A 14,769-nucleotide genomic window follows, 5' to 3' on the forward strand; every position below is an offset into this window, starting at 1 on the left:
TTTTAAAAAAGATTTATTTATTTGAGAGTCACAGTTATAGACAGAGAGAGGGAGAGAGAGTGTGAGAGAGAGAGAGTCTTCCATCCGCTGGTTCACTCCACAAATGGCCACAATAGCTGGAGCTGCGCCAATCCAAAGCCAGGAGCCAGGAGCTTCTTTTGGGTCTCGCACATGGGTGCAGGAACCTGAGCACTTGGGCCATCTTCTACTGCTTTCCCAGGTGCATTAGTAGGGAGCTGGATTGGAATTGGAGCAATCAGGACTCAAACCAGTGCCCATATGGAATACCTGCACCCCAGTTGGAGGATTTACCCGCTACGCCACAGCACTGGTGCAAATCAATGAATGTAATACACCACATTAACAGACTGCAGAAGAAAAACCATATGATTATCTCAATAGATGCAGAGAAGGCATTTGATAAAATACAACACCCTTTCATGATGAAAACTCTAAGCAAATTGGGTATAGAAGGAACATTCCTCAATACAATCAAAGCAATTTATGAAAAACCCACAGGCAGCATCCTATTGAATGGGGATAAGTTGGAAGCATTTCCATTGAGATCTGGTACCAGACAGGGATGCCCACTCTCACCACTGCTATTCAATATAGTTCTGGAAGTCTTAGCCAGAGCTATTAGGCAAGAAAAAGAAATTAAAGGGATACAAATTGGGAAGGAAGAAGTCAAAATATTCCTCCTTACAGATGATATCAAACGATATGATTCTTTATTTAGAGGATCCAAAGAATTCTACTAAGAGAATATTGGAACTCATAGAAGAGCTTGGCAAAGTAGCAGGATATAAAATCAATGCACAAAAATCAGTAGCCTTTGTAAACACAGGTAATGCCATGGTGGATAAAGAACTTCTAAGATCAATCCCATTCACAATAGCCACAAAAACAGTCAAATACCTTGGAATAAACTTAACCAAGGACGTTAAAGATCTCTACGATGAGATCTTAAAGAAAGAAATAGAAGAGAATACCAAAAAATGGAAAAATCTTCCATGCTCATGTATTGGAAGAATCAACATCATCAAAATGTCCATTCTCCCAAAAGCAATTTATAGATTCAATGTGATACTAATCAAGATACCAAAGACATTCTTCTCAGATCTGGAAAAAATGGTGCTGAAATTCATATGGAGGCACAGGAGACCTCCAATAGCTAAAGCAATCTTGTACAACAAAAACAAAGCCGGAGGCATCACAATACCAGATTTCAGGACATACTACAGGGCAGTTGTAATCAAAACAGCATGGTACTGGTACAGAAACAGATGGATAGACCAATGGAACAGAATTGAAACACCAGAAATCAACCCAAACATCTACAGCCAACTTATATTTGATCAAGGATCTAAAACTAATTCCTGGAGCAAGGACAGTCTATTCAATAAATGATGCTGGGAAAATTGGATTTCCACATGCAGAAGCATGAAGCAAGACCCCTACCTTACACCTTACACAAAAATCCACTCAACATGGATTAAAGACCTAAATCTACGACCTGACACCATCAAGTTACTAGAGAACATTGGAGAAACCCTTCAAGATATTGGCACAGGCAAAGAATTTCTGGAAAAGACCCGGGAGGCACAGGCAGTCAAAGCCAAAATCAACTATTGGGATTGCATCAAATTGAGAAGTTTCTGTACTGCAAAAGAAACAGTCAGGAGAGTGAAGAGACAACCGACAGAATGGGAAAAAATATTTGCAAACTATGCAACAGATAAAGGGTTAATAACCAGAATCTACAGAGAGATGAAGAAACTCCACAAAAACAAAACCAACAACCCACTTAAGAGATGGGCCAAGGACCTCAATAGACATTTTTCAAAAGAGGAAATCCAAATGGCCAACAGGCACAGGAAAAAATGTTCAGGATCACTAGCAATCAGGGAAATGCAAATCAAAACCACAATGAGGTTTCACCTCACCCCGGTTAGAATGGCTCACATACAGAAATCTACCAACAGATGTTGGTGAGGATGCAGGGAAAAGGGGACACTAACCCACTGTTGGTGGGAATGCAAACTGGTAAAGCCACTATGGAAGTCAGTTAGGAGATTGCTCAGAAACTTGAGTATAACCCAGCCATCCCACTCCTTGGAATTTACCCAAAGGAAATTAAATTGGCATATAAAAAAGCTGTCTGAACCTTAATGTTTACTGCAGCTCAATTCACAATAGCTAAGACCTGGAAGCAACCTAAATGCCCATCAACAGTAGATTGGATAAAGAAATTATGAGATATGTACTCTATAGAATACTATACAGCAGTCAAAAACAATGAAATCCGGTCATTTGCAACAAAATGGAGGAATCTGGAACACATCATGCTGAGTGAAATAAGCCAGTCCCAAAGGGATAAATATCATATGTTCTCCCTGATTGGTGACAATTAACTGAGTACCGAAAAGGAAACCTGTTGAAGTGAAATGGACACTATGAGAAACAGTGATTTGATCAGCCCTTGTCCTGACTGTCAATGAACAACTTAATACTTTATCCCTTTTAGTAGTTTTTTTTGGTTCTACTTAATACTATTGGTTGAACTCTGTAATTAACACACAATTATTCTTAGGTGTTTAAATTTAACTGAAAAGTGATCTCTGTTAAATATAAGAGTGAGAATAAGAGAGGGAGGAGAGGTACAGTTTGGGACATGCTCAATCGGACTTGCCCCAAATGGTAGAGTTAGAAACATTCCATGGGATTCCAATTCAATCCCATCAAGTTGGCATGTACCAACACCATCTCACTAATCAAAGTGATTAGTTTCAGTGCACAATTGATCATAGTGTCTGCTAATACTAACTGATAGAATTAAAAAGGAGAAAAATGATCCAACATGGGAAGTGGAATACACAGCAGACTCATAGAATGGCAGATGTCCTAAACAGCACTCTGGCCTCAGAATCAGCCCTTAAGGCATTCGGATCTGGCTGAAGAGCCCCTGAGAGTATTTTAGGCATGGAAAGCCAAGACACTCTGGCAAAACAAAACAAAACAAAACAAAAACACAAACAAAAACAAAGAAACAAACAAAAAACCACCAAAACCACAAAAACAAAACCTAAATGAAAGATCTCTGTGAGTGAGATCCCAGTGGAAAGAACAGGCCATCAAAAAAGGAGGTACTTTTCTCTGAAGGGAGGAGAGAACCTCCACTTTGACTATGACCTTGTCTAAATAAGATCTGTGGGGGAGGCTGAGTCCCGAGAGGCCTAGAGGAAACTTCCTGAGCCTGCCTCGAATTTGAAAACCTGTCTTTAAGTTTCAAATCCCTGTGGTAAATGACCCAGCCCCAGGGTCTTTTGCCTTATATGGTATAATAGGAGTGGCTAAGACCCTTTTACATCACATCACCCACCCCTTGCCCGCACCCGCTCTGTAGCTCTGTATCGAAGCTATATAAACACCTCGCTTTTACAATAAAGTGAGATCCTGCTTGGACTGGGCTCCCCACCAAGTCTGATTGTCCCCTGGGGTTCAGGAAGGCTGAGTGGCGGGTGACGCACTTCCCCTCCTTGGCCAAGGCAAGCTGCAGGCAGCCTGCCTAATTCTCTGGCAGTGACGAGGAAGAGTCACCGCAAAGATCGGAGTTGGCTCAGTCAAAAGGCTCCCATAGCCTTGGTAACTCACGACAAGAGCCTAGGGTGATTACTGATGCCATAAACAAGAGTGTCAATTGTTAAAGTCAACAACACTTACTTCCCATGTAGGATCTCTGTCCTTTGCCGGAGACCAGCTCCAGCCAGTCCAGGGGCCCCAAGGTGTGAAAGGTGTTGGTGCTCAAAGAAATGAGAGACACACTCACAGCAAGGCTTATGGCATGGCTCTGGCTTTCAAGCACCAGATTTATTTATTTATTTATTTATTTATTTATTTATTTATTTATTTTGACAGGCAGAGGGGACAGTGAGAGAGAGAGACAGAGAGAAAGGTCTTCCTTTTGCCGTTGTTTCACCCTCCAATGGCCGCTGTGGCCGGCGCACCGCGCTGATCCGAAGGCAGGAGCCAGGTGCTTCTCCTGGTCTCCCATGGGGTGCAGGGCCCAAGCACTTGGGCCATCCTCCACTGCACTCCCGGGCCACAGCAGAGAGCTGGCCTGGAAGAGGGGCACCGGGACAGAATCTGGCGCCCCAACTGGGACTAGAACCCGGTGTGCTGGCGCCGCAAGTTGGAGAATTAGCCTAGTGAGCCGCAGCGCCGGCCAGACTTTTATTATTTCATATCACACAATGATTCTTTCTTCTTACAATGAAAAGTCTGTTGTCCATTTTTTAAAATTACAATTTCTTTGATTTTCAAGGGCATATTTAGAGCATGGGTTACAATTACAGACAGGTGCGAGAAAACGGGCTGCCCACACAAGCCTAGGCCTGGAGTGGCTGCTGAACTTTGCAGAAATTGGCTACACGAGCTAGAGTCCTTAATGTGTTAAACAATGTGAATTACTGCTATAACTAGTACTCAAACAGTATTTTACACTTTCTGTTCTGTGTGGGTGCAAAGTGTTGAAATCTTGACTTAATATATACTGAATTGATCTTCTGTATATAAAGAGAATTGCTCTGCCCTGTGTCTGCAGCTCTGCTTCCAGAAGTCTGTTCCTGAGTCCTGCATCAGTCCCTGCTCAGGAGACTCAGATCCAGCTGAGGCTGAGCTGAGATCTGAGCGCCGCACGGGAGCCAGCCATGCAGACAGCACCGGAAGGAGCATGGGCTTGAAAGGAGAGCGAATTATCCAATAGGAAAAACTAGTCAAGTCCATTTCAAGCCCACAGGGGGCGGCTCTGAAAGATGCAGACGGAAGGATGCACTTTTCTCTCAGTAAGCGTTCTTACGGTTGCTTTCCTGTTATTGTTTCTCCTGTAAACGGATGTAATATGTAATTATTATAATTGATTTTCCTTGCCCCTGCCTCCATGCACTGCAAACTTTTTAAGAGGTGGAACTGTGGGGCTGGTGCTGTGGCGAAGCAGGTAAAGCCATCTTCTGCAGTGCCGGCATCCCATATGGGCACCGGTTCGAGTCCCAGCTGCTCTACTTCCAATCCAGTTCTCTGATATGGCCTGGGAAAGCAGTAGAAGATGGCCCAAGTCCTTGGGCCTCTGCACCCAAATGGGAGACCCCAAGGAAGCTCCTGGCTCCTGGTTTCAGATTGGTGCAGCTCTTGCCATTGTGGCCAACTGGGGAGTGAACCAGCAGATGGAAGACCTCTCTCTCTCTCTCTCTCTCTCTCTCTCTCTCTCTCTGCCTCTCCTTCTCTCTGTGTAACTCTGACTTTCAAATAAATAAATCTTTAAAAAAAAAAGGAGGAACTGTTCCAAACTGCTATTTCTAAATTACATTAAATTCTACAAATGTGCACCGAATGCATACTATATCCAAAACAATTTCCTCAGTGTTGGAAAACAAATTGTGATTGTTTGAGAGGCCTTTAGAGGCCTCTCGCAGTGGATGCGACAGGTATACATAAGTGGTTAGTATAAGACTGACAAAGCAGAGCAGGTGTTTTTGGCCTAGCGGCTAGAACACTCATATCCCACATTAGAGTACCTGGGTGCAATCCTTGCCTCTAGCTCCTGGCTCCAGTTTCCTACAAGTGCACACCCTGGGAGGCAGCAAGTGATGGTTCAAATAATTGGGTTCCTGCCACCCACGTGGGGGATCTGGATTGAGTTCCTGGCTTCAACCTCAGCCCAGCTCTGATCATTGTGGGCACTTGGCCACAGTCGTGAGGATGCCCCCAGCCCATACTGAAGGGCCTAGGTTTGAGTTTTGCCTCTGTTTTCCATTCTAGCTTCCTATTAATGTGCACCCTGGCAGGCATCAGGTAACGGTTCAAGTACTTGGGTCCTTACCATGGGCATGGGGAACTGGGATTGAGAGCTAGGATCCTGGCTTTGGCCTGGCCCAGCCCCAAGCAAATGGGAGATCTCAGTCTCTCTCTCTCTCTGTCTCTGACTGACTCTCCTTTCTGCTTTTCAAATAAAATCAATCAATAAAAATTAGTTTGTGGCCCATCTGTTTGAAAATATTGTCTTAGAGATTATTCAGTCCAGTGCCTCTGTCTGCTTATTTTCCAATCTTTCAGTTTTACAGAAGAGAGAACCAAGGCTCAGAGAGAGGGCTTGGCTTACCTTGGCCACACACTGGCCCTGGATTTCTCCCTATTCACTCCATGTAGAGCCCACGATCCTTTCCCAGTGCTTCCCATGGCAACCTGCGGGTCCTTTCTGCACGTTGTGTTCTTTGTTTGCAGAGCTCTCCAATCCATTTCGCATTTGCGTCTCTCTCCTCTTGTCCTCAGTCACAGCCCTCCATGGTCTAACCTTCCTAACCACCCCTGGGGACATCAGTCACTCCTCTTCTTTACCAGTGATTATTTCAAAATTCAGCCTTAATAAGATACAATTTACACACGGTGGAGTGTGCTCCTTGCACTGTACAGTTCAGTGAGTTTTCCCATGTATACAGGTGCATATTCCCCACCATAATCAATGTTTAGAGAACTCCCCTTACTCAGAAAGACCCGTCCTGCTCTTTCCAGTTAATCACTCCACCTCTATCCCAGCCCTCAGCAATCCCTGACCTGCCTTCTCTCACTATAGATTAGACTGGTGTTTCCCAGAATTTTCTAGAGACAGGCTCAAACAATAGCTGCTCTCTTGTCTCTGGCTTCCTTTGCTTTGTGTTAACAGTTTTGAAGTTTCTCTATGCTGCTGTGTGGTTCAATAGTTCACTTTTGGTCTGAATGGAATACTGATCATTAAGCTATTCACCTGCTGTTGGACACTGGGCTTGTTCCCGCTTTTTAGGGCTACTGTGTACTTCCTCTGTGTTTCACATGGACTTCCACTATGGTAACTTTTTGTATCAACTGTCATGATCATTTGGTGTGTCCACCACACTATATATGGGCTACAGTGGGACATTTGAACACATGTATACAATGCATTCTAATCAAACCAGGGCAACCAGCAGTTCCTTTCCTTTGAAATTGTTTTGTAATTAGAGCCTTGGAGCATCTTTCTTCTATTTGTTTTTTTTTTAAGTTTATTTAATGTACACAAATTTTATGTATTTCATGTACACAGAACTAGGAACATAGTGATACTTCCCACCCTACCCTCCCTCCCTCCCATGACCCCACCCTTTCTCCTCCTTCCTGTCCTATCCCCTGTCTTAATTTTTACAGTGATCTACTTTCAATTTACTTTTACTCATAAGATTAACCCTACACTGCCATCTGGATATATTATCAAGACAGGAACACGCCCCAAAGAAAGCTGTAGCCTGAGATGCCATGAGTGTGTTAGGACTCAGAAGTCTGAACACATAAAGAGGGAATGGCAGGTTGTGTTTTGCGAGGAGCACAAGTGTGAGAATCCATGAGTTGTGCTGTAGTCACTGATACAGGTTCATGGGAACTGACAAATATTCAGGATTTTGCGAGCCCTTGTTGAATTCTGTGGGTAGCCAGAAACAGGCCACTGTGGGAGCTGTTTATAGCACAGAAGATGACAGTCATCGCAGACCAGGGCTTATTTGGGGTTGGCTTGTTTTCAGTGAACCAGTCTAGTGCAGTCGCAGGTGGAGTAATTCTATCCATCAGGAGTGGCAACCCTCAGAGAGCTGTGTGCCACAGTGCCACTGACGGAGTGCCATCTGACATTCCCCAGAGCCTGGGTTTGGTATGCCTTGGATCCTCTTTGCTTCAGGTCTGTGCTCACAGAACCAACTTCTGCTTGGAGAAAACATATCACTGCTAAAAACAAAACACCCCAATAACGTTTGAAGATACTCGTGGAAGACTAGAACATTTCATTTGCTATATAAGCACACTCCTGCTGAATAACAGATTATTATGAAGGGTGGAAGGCAGCCATTCGTGAGTTTAGCCAGCAATGATTAGTTTTCCAGAAAAGGATAAAGTTGGGATGCATCTACTGAAAAGCCAAATGTCATGGCTAACCGTATTAACCCTCCGTGAGGCATCGCTATTCAGGAATTTGTGCCAGGGTCATCAGCAGGCCATGCTCTCTGACAGATCTCTCTCTCTCTCTCTCTCTCTCTCTCTAAAGATTCATTTATTTAGTTGAAAGGCAGAGTTATATAGAGGCAGAGGCAGAGAGAGAGAGAGAGAGAGAGAGAGAGAGAGAGAGAGAGAGAGAGGTCTCCCATTCACTGGTTCACTTCCCAGCTGTCCGCAATGGCTGGAGCTACAGTGATCCCAAGCCAGGAGCCAGGAACTTCTTCTGATTCTCCCACACGGGTGCAGGGGCCCAAGTACTTGGGCCATCTTCTGCTGCTTTCCCAGGCCATAGCAGAGAGCTGGATCAGAAGTGGAGCAGCCGGGGTTTGAACCGGCGCCTATATGGGATGCCAGTGTTGCAGACCTGGACTTTAATCTGCTGCACTATAGTACCGGCCCCTGACAGATCTCTCTCAAGATGGAGCGGCTGGAAATATTCTGTTTGTTACAAGGAGACTGGAAAATGAGTCAGCCAGGTGAGCTGGACTCAAGTAATGGGATTTTTTTTTTGTCTTTTACAATGGCTTCACTCCTAATTAGAACAGTGGCCTTGTGTTCCTTATAACAACTTACAAAACTAGGGAAGCTAAAAGGAGAAAGCAAAAGCCATTTCTCTACCATCTAAAGACAGCTGTTCTTACTGTCGCTCCCCCTCTTCGTGGAGGAGCAACACAGGACCCTGCGCTGTTCTTTCGTCTGCTCGGCCCTCCCCGGGTTTGCTGCTGGTTCTTCCCGGGTTGGCTACTATCCCTTCCACCTCCGTGGAAGGGCAGTTCCCCCTGGCCACATTCCCCACTTCCGCAGGGGAGCGGCACACTGCCGGCCGGCTCTTCTCGGGGGCCGCACAGGTGGTCCCTTAGATGTTCCCGGTGCATGCCGTCTCTCTCCTCCTTTATAGTCCTCCTCCGCCAATCCCAACTCGGCTGCCCACACGCCGAGTACGCTGCTCTCCAATCAGGAGCAGGTCCTATAGTTTATTGGTTGAACTGGAGGCAGCTGTGCGGAAGCTGTTTACTTCTCTCCCAGCGCCATATTGTGGGAGAGCAGATGCATAGAATAAGTCTTAATTCCGGTAACTCAGTCCAGTCCGGGCTGCTCCCCACAGATCCCCCTTTCTTTTTATTTTTTGGCGTTGATACGCGCCTGTCTTCGGTGTCCCGCGGCACACACTCTGCTCTACTTGCTAGAGTTGCCACAGGTTCTTACAAGTCCTATCAATCAGGCAAACCGAATCCGGGTCCTCTCTTCGCCATGTTGTGAGGAGGTTTTTAGGCGCTGATGCGTGCCTGTGTTCGGTGACCTGCGGCTCACACTCTGGTCGAGCCGCTTGCTGGTGCTTACCGCCTTAATCAGGCAGACCGAATCCAAGCTTTCTCATTGCCGTATTGTGGGGGAGACTTATTAGTGTTGGTTCGTGCCTATCTTCGGTGACCTGCAGCTCATAAGCTGCTAGCTGCTGCAGGTGCTCATCGCCTCACTTAATCTGGCAGACCGAATCCAAGCTTTCTCATTGCCATGTTGAGGGGAGGCCTTTCTATTTCTCTATTTCTCTATCTCCGGGCATTCCTATTTCTCCCATTTTACTACTATCTTCCAGCATTCCTATTTCTCTCATCTTACTTCTAAACTTCTGTTTCTCTTATCCCTGCAGCTTCCCGGCGCCTCGCCCTGCCGGCAGCTTCACGGCTCCGCACGGCTTCCTGGCTTTGCGCGGCTTGGCTTCGCGCGCTCCACGGTCTCCACGCCCTTCGCGTCTGCACCACGGCCTCGCGCCAGCCCCGTTCCCTATCTACTTGTGCCCCGCACGCTCTCTCTGCGCACGGCAGCCTCCGCGAGTCACACAGCGTAGCTTACGTGTCCGCCACTAGCATTCAATCTAAGTTCCCCGGGCTAGCCTGGCGAATTCAACCCAGCTTACGTCTCCGCCCCACGGTTTGGCTTCCCGTCCTTTGCTCCCCGGGCTAATCAGACGGATCCCAATCTGGCTTACGTTTCAGCTTCTGGTTTCAACTTTTCGCCCCCCATTCCCGGGCTAACTTGAGAATCCCAAAATGGCTTTCGTCTCCGCCTCGGCCTGCCCCCCGCGGCTTCAATTTCCCTAACATTTTTCTCTACCCGGTATGTTTCCCCAAGCTTTCCTCCAACAATACTCCTCCCTCATTTCTCCTGGCCTCTCCCCACAGTCCGCATCCGAGTCTGTTTGTTCTAGCTTTCACTTTCGCTTTCGACCTTAGAGATTTCTCCCAGCTTCCCCCCGTAGTCCGTAGTCCGTATCTGAGTCTATGCCTAGGCTTTCAATAGCTTCTTCCGGCACCTTTTTCGTCCGGCTTTTCCCTAGGCTGTTTGCTAGTCTCTCTCTCCGAAATTTTCCCAGTTCTTCCCGTTTCTTCCCCCCTAAGTTTCCCATCCGTCCTAGGTTTCCTATCCGAGTCACGGCACCATTATGTCGCTCCCCCTCTTCGTGGAGGAACGACACTAAGCCCTGCCTAGGCTTCATATCCGAGTCACGGCACCATTATGTCGCTCCCCCTCTTCGTGGAGGAGCAACACTGAACCCTGCACTGTTCTTTCGTCTGCTCGGCCCTCCCCGGGTTTGCTGCTGGTTCTTCCCGGGTTGGCTACTATCCCTTCCACCTCCGTGGAAGGGCAGTTCCCCCTGGCCACATTCCCCACTTCCGCAGGGGAGCGGCACACCGCCGGCCGGCTCTTCTCGGGGGCCGCACAGGTGGTCCCTTAGATGTTGCCCTTAGATGTTCCCGGTGCATGCCGTCTCTCTCCTCCTTTATAGTCCTCCTCCGCCAATCCCAACTCGGCTGCCCACACGCCGAGTACGCTGCTCTCCAATCAGGAGCAGGTCCTACAGTTTATTGGTTGAACTGGAGGCAGCTGTGCGGAAGCTGTTTACTTCTCTCCCAGCGCCATATTGTGGGAGAGCAGATGCATAGAATAAGTCTTAATTCCGGTAACTCAGTCCAGTCCGGGCTGCTCCCCACACTTACTTTTGGTGCACAGATGGTACCTGAGCTAAGATGGGTGGATGTTTCAACTTTCTGGTTGTGCAAATGTGGTAAGGGCTGAATTGAGTCCATATTTTGAATTTTGAGGCTTGACCCTTCCCCACATAGGGATCTGTATGTGATACACTGTATCCCCTCTGCAGATGCTGGCCAGTGGCAGTGAGTGCAGCTCCCAGGCAGCCCCATGGTCACCTGTGGAAACCACGGACACCCTACAGTGTGCTATGGTGGCTCAGCCTGTGGTCGGAATTCTTTCATCTATAAATCCTCTTTCTTTATGGTATAGGGAAAACCAAGACATTTTCCCTCTTCAGTACTTTCATAACATCTGTAGTCCCCAAAATTCTGGAGCTCCGCCCCCTGCTATACACTGAGCAGTTCTCCTTTTCTGATAGACATTAAGAATTTAACTGAATACTAACTTTTTTTACCTAGAGGTACTGTCAAATTCCACAGGAACCCAGTCCTGCAAGCAATAATTAACAGCATATCCAGGTTGTTTTTATGTTTCTGTTTGATCAACTATAAATCAGAGGGTCCCGGTGGGGCATATCAGGTAAAGCGGCCACCCGCAGTGCCGCCATCCCATATGGACACCAGTTCGAGTACTGGCTGCTCCACTTCAAGTCCAGCTCTCTGCTGTGGCTTGGGAAAGCAGCGGAAGATGGCCCAAGTGCTTGGGCCTCTGCACCCATGTGGGAGACTTAGATGAACCTCTTGGCTCCTGGCTTTAGCCTGGTCCAGCCCTGATAGTTGGGGCCCGTTTGGGGAGTGAACCAGTGGATGGAAGATCTCTCTTTCTCTCTCTCTCCCCCTACCCCCTGTAACTCTGTCTTTCAAATGAATAAATAAATATTAAAAAAAGAAAGTTCCAAGGGTTGTATTTCCAGCAAGTTACATTGACATAGCAGTACAATAATTTGTCTGCCACTCAGTGAATCATGGCTGTGCACTCTTTAAAGTCTGGATTTCACCCCAAAGGAATGATATAGAGAATAAATAAGCCCTTTCATTGATTTGATTGATGATTGTCCTGAAATCTAGAATCAAAATCTGGTCTGTGGTATTCCTATCTAAAGATATAGAGTGAAAAATCAACTCAAACCAACACTCCATTTTCCTATTATCCTTCTGCAAGAAAGATCATATCTTCTCTTAAAGAAAAAAAAAACTTACGAGAGAGAGAGAGAGAGAGAGAGAGAAATATCTAGAGAGTGAGGGAGAGAGCTCCCATCTGCTGGTTCATTCCACAAATGCTCCAAGACCTGGGACTGGGGTAGGACCAGAGACGGGAGCTGAAACGCCACTTGGGTCCCCCATGTGGTGGCCAAGACCCGAATACTTAAGCCATTACCTGCTGTCTCCTTGACTGAACATTAGCAGGAACTGGGATCACAGCAGAGCCTCATCTCAAACCCAGACACTCCGAGGAGGGTTGTGGCTGTCTTTATCAGTGCCTTAACCAGTAGGTTAAATGCCCACCGCAGTCCTTTGTGATTTTATGGTGCCTTCTTGGACAGGCATGATTGAAGCACGGGCAAAGATGTGGATTGAAGATCTCTTTCTCTGTCTCTCCCCCTCTCTGTCTGTAACTCTGCCTCTCAAATAAAGCTTATTAAAAAAAAAATGGGAGACTAATCACAGAGCTTATGGGGCATATATTTGATAGAAAATTCACATAGTGAGTACATGCCAATGCGTAACAGTTCAATTAGAACAGAAGGAGGCCTTTGTGGAAGATAATGTCCCATTAAGGAAAGAGGTGTATCTTTCATGAATTGTTCTTGGGAGATGTGTCACCCAACTCAGAGGAGACTCACGGAGGTCCCCTGACGCTTTTGGATGGGTGTGTTGCTAGCAAGGTTTAGATGAACTCCGAGCCCAGTGGTGCTTGGAAAAGCAGGTGAGAGGGTGTGGGCTGACACCACCTGAACCCTCCGTGTGCCAAACTCTTGCATTTACATGCATTTTGAACTCCAGTAGGTGTGGTCAGCAGCTCACATAGAGGACCTGAGAAGTGGTAACGTATCATTCCCATTGGGAGAGACTGTTCCTGCCACGTTCCTACACGTGGTGTCCCAGAAGCTGTGAAGTCACATTGTCCTGGGGAGGGTGAGTACTCTCAACTCTTGCCACAGCAAAAGGTATGTCACTCACACAGCAAACTATGCATTTGCAATCATTTCAAAGCTACCTAAGTCTGCTATTTACCTAGCTGTGTGTGGTAGTCTGGGCCTGAGTCCTAGCTGTTAAACCACATTAACAATGCTTTGCTGAAGAATTCAGATTCTACACACACTCACACATGATTTTTTTTTTTAAGATTTTATTTATTTGAGAAGACAGAGTTACAGAGAGAGAGGTAGAGACAGAGAAAGGTCTTCCATCTGCTGGTTCCCTTCCCAAATGACTGTAGCAGCCGGAGCTGGGCTGATCAGAAGCCAGGAGCTTCTTCCAGGATTCCCACGTGGGTGCAGGGGCCCAAGGACGTGGGCCGCCTTCCACTGCTTTCCCAGGCCATTAGCAGGGGCTGGACTGAAAGTGGACCAACTGGGCTGCAGGCTGGGGCTTTAACCTGCTGTTGCCACAGTGCCAGCCCCCAACACACATAATGCTTATTGCGGGCTGATTCGTTTAGGAGCAGTTCTTTAAATACATTTCTCATGTAGATCACGTATATTCAGTTTTTGCACAATGTTCAATATTCTCAATTAGGTGTTCTCAGGTACTGCCTTTTCAGATTGTGTAGCTCGGGGGCGGCCGTTGTTTGAAAATTAAATACGGTAACCTACCTGTGGGCGCTCAGGATGCGGGAAACCATGGATTTACAAAATAGCAGTCTCTCGTGCATCTGCAGGGGGCACGCTGCACTGCACTGTGAACCTGCTGTAATTCTGTTTAAGTCAAATGGCAAGAAAACACATGAAAAAACCTAGGGCTCTCCGCTTAACTCCTGTAGCTGGCGGCAGTGGATTGACTGCGTATTCCCCACCCCCACCCCACCCCACCCCGCGGCCACCGAAGACAGCAGCACAAAAGCAAAACGAAGTCGCTGTCACTCATTCCCCCTCTCCCCTGGCACATGGCACTGGCTGCCCAGGAGCAGTTCCCCGTGCCGGGGGCAGCGGCCAGCGCCGCAGGGCCGTCTTTGTGGTCCACGTGGGCACACAGAGAACAGATCAGCCAGCCGTAGAGCACCCGACACCCCCAAAATGAGGCTGGGCCACACGGTGCCACTGCGTGCTTCTCCAAGGTGCTCGGCAGTGCTAACGCCAGGTCCCGCCCAGCCTCTCCGGGGTCTCCTCCGGGCCGTGGGGGGAGACCAGGCGGGCCGCAGGGAGCGACGAGACCCCCCACTTCCCCCTCCCAGCGACCCCGCCCCAAGTTGGATGCATCACGTGGTGGGAGAGTGATTTCTCCCCGGGTGACTGGGGGTGGTCGGGTGGGCGTCGTCCTAGTTCTGGGAAAAGGCGGGGAGTGGGGAGAAGCCCTTGTTGGGGGCGCACAGAGAGGGGAGGGCAAGAACGTGGGGCGCCGCACCGCCGTCCAGTTCGGTTCGGGCGGTTGGACGGTGCCCAAGCGCATGCGCAGCTGCAAGACACAAGGCACGGGGTTGGGGGGAGATGCGCGCTGCCAGTTCTCCCGGGGCGCCTCCACCTGTGCGTGTCGCGGCCGTTGGCCGCTCAGAGTGCCCGTTCCA

The 14,769-nt window shown here is 47.8% G+C and overlaps 1 long non-coding RNA gene across 4 annotated transcripts in view; it reads left to right on the plus strand.

Moving 5' to 3' along the window:
- Positions 1 to 14,769, plus strand: part of LOC149128681 (uncharacterized) — a 127,454-nt gene that overhangs the window by 29,939 nt on the left and 82,746 nt on the right. For 2 of the 4 annotated variants that reach the window (XR_016236212.1, XR_016236211.1), the window contains exon 2: positions 4,604 to 4,844. The exons of 1 other annotated variant lie outside the window; for it this stretch is intronic. This is a non-coding gene — a long non-coding RNA (uncharacterized LOC149128681). Of the gene's footprint in view, positions 1 to 4,603; positions 4,845 to 13,055; positions 13,182 to 14,769 lie in introns of those variants that run through there. One more of the 4 variants, XR_016236215.1, reaches the window with a different exon arrangement.

The sequence above is a fragment of the Oryctolagus cuniculus genome, chromosome 1 (assembly GCF_051225735.1).
Source record: "Oryctolagus cuniculus isolate XC-2025 breed Fujian yellow rabbit chromosome 1, ASM5122573v1, whole genome shotgun sequence".
NCBI lineage: Eukaryota > Metazoa > Chordata > Mammalia > Lagomorpha > Leporidae > Oryctolagus > Oryctolagus cuniculus.